Genomic DNA, 2,500 nt, shown 5'->3' on the forward strand with positions numbered 1-2,500 from the left:
TCCATCTATCTATCTATCTATCTATCCATCTATCTATCCATCCATCCATCTATCCATCCATCCATCCATCCATCCATCCATCCATCCATCCATCCATCTATCTATCTATCTATCTATCTATCTATCTATCTATCTATCTGTCTCTATCCATCTGTATATATATATATATATATATATATATATATATTTACAGACACATATACACAAGTGGTGATGCCTGGCTTAGTGGTTAGGGTGTTGCCCTCATGATAGTAATATTGTAGTTTCCATTTCTGAATCGGGTGATGTGTTGTATTCTTGAGCCAAACACTTCATTTCCCGTTGTCCCAGTCCAGTCGCCTGGCAAAAACGAGTAATTCAGCGACGGACCGGCGTCCTGCACAGGGAAAGGATGTTTACGTCATAGAATCTATGGATACCGTCCTTAAGAGCGTATGCCTCTGGAAGGGTCTGTAATCCTTTAGTGACATATACATAAGCACAAAACTGCATACTTATAATTCGTGCGCGCGCTCTCTCTCTCTCTCACACACACACACAAGCAGCTGACATGTAAACCTTTGAGTTTAGTGTTCAGGCTGCTCTCAGAATATTAGCGAGAATAGCAAAATTTAGACAGGGTGTAATTAGCACGAAAAGGAAAAGTCGGGAATTAACTGCATAATGCTCGGGAATATAATGCTCTCCCCAAGTTTCTGTAGAGTTCTTTTTTAAGCTAATACTATTTCTTTCAATCGATGAAAATGATTATTTTATTGACTGAAATCTTAATCATATAATATTATTCTTATACAAAGGCGGGAGCTGGCAGAAGCGTTAGCCCGCTGGGCTTAATGCTTAGCGGCATTTCGCTCATCTTTAAACGTTCCGCCGAGACCGACTTTGCCCTTTGTCCTTTCAAGGTTGCCAAAATAAGTACCAGTTGTGCACCGGGGGTCGATGTAATCGACTTATTCCTTTCCTTGAAATTGCTAGCCTTGTGCCAAAATTTGAAGCCAATAATATTTTTATATGATCTGCTGTCTTTTATTAACTGTTAAATGAACTAAGATGATTTAGAGTAATGAGATTTTACTCCATGGCTTCTTAAGACATAGGTATACTGGGTAGTTTCCAGTGTGTGCGCGCGCGTGTGGGGGTCCAAAGGTTTAAGAGCCCAATGCTAAACTACGTATACTGCGGCTTGCTATCTATACATACGACAGGCCCCACTTTAATGGTTTACCTGAGTTAATAATGCTGTTAAGACGACCTTAGTTCTTAGATGTACATGAAACCAATTGGCCAATCAACGAGGAAGCATTACTTAAAACCGTATATCTATAGGTCGTAAAGGCGTATGTCCAAGTGGTTAGGGTGTTGCACTCACGATCGAAAGATCATGGTTTCGGTTTCCGAACTCGGTATTGTGTTGTGTTCTTGTGCAAAATGCTCCATTTCACATTACTGCAATTCACTCAGCTATAAATAAGTAACTCTTTTTGACAGACAGGTGCCCCGTTCAGGAAGAATATTTATTTCTTTATTGCCCACAGGGGGCTAAATATAGAGGGGATAAACAAGGACAGACAAAGGGATTAAGTCGATTACATCGACACCAGTGTGTAACTGGTACTTATTTAATCGACCCCAGAAAGGATAAAAGGCAATGTCGACCTCGGCGGAATTTGAACTCAGAACGTAACGGCAGACGAAATACCGCTAAGTATTTCGCCCGGCGTGCTAATGATTCTGCCAGCTCGCCGCCCTTAGGAAGAATATTGTTATCTCGGTCACTTATACGCCGTGGGAACCACGTAATCGACTCTAAGGCTCCTAAGACTCGAGGCAGTAATATTCAGGGAACTTTTATCTGTAGGTCACATCTGGTCATTCAGCCGACTAACTCTATCCCATAGGACAGCTTCATCAGCGCTGACTGACCTTGAAATTACTACATAACAACAAAATTATAGGGACCACTACGTAGTCGCTCTAGCTGCCAAAAATGTCTACGAAATGTCCCTCATATCACAACCTGTCAATTTGAGAAAATGTAAAGGACTCTAGAATAATAAAGTCATAACTACTCTTGGCGCGGTTAATGTTGAAATAATTTTGATCACAACCTATGCAATTAAAGCTTATCAAGGGCCAAACAACGACAATAACCATAGCAACAACACATATGCTGTGGATTTGAACTTACGAAAATAATGAGCTTGCGATCTCAAGCCTTCCCTAATTAGCCATTCCGACTTAATTATGTAAATTGATAAACACACTAAACAACGTTGACATTAGTTGTTTTTCATTTACCTCGTCTTTGTAATTTTAAAAATATTTTTGTAACATCCATCCATCCATCCATCCATCCATCCATCCATCCATCCATACATACATACATACATACATACATAAAAGAAAATGCCTACGCTGAATTATTGAGGAATCAACAGCTATCCTATCCAGATTACAAGTAATTATTGGGGCACTGAGATATGTAGCACACTGCCTAAAT

General features: G+C 40.0%; 1 long non-coding RNA gene across 1 annotated transcript in view; it reads right to left on the bottom strand.

Annotated features, from left to right (window-relative positions):
* LOC128247293 (uncharacterized) overlaps positions 1-2,500 on the bottom strand; it is a 143,510-nt gene that overhangs the window by 96,843 nt on the left and 44,167 nt on the right. The gene's annotated exons all lie outside the window — the stretch shown is intronic.

Source organism: Octopus bimaculoides, chromosome 3 (assembly GCF_046866305.1).
Source record: "Octopus bimaculoides isolate indiv1 chromosome 3, ASM4686630v1, whole genome shotgun sequence".
Classification (NCBI taxonomy): domain Eukaryota; kingdom Metazoa; phylum Mollusca; class Cephalopoda; order Octopoda; family Octopodidae; genus Octopus; species Octopus bimaculoides.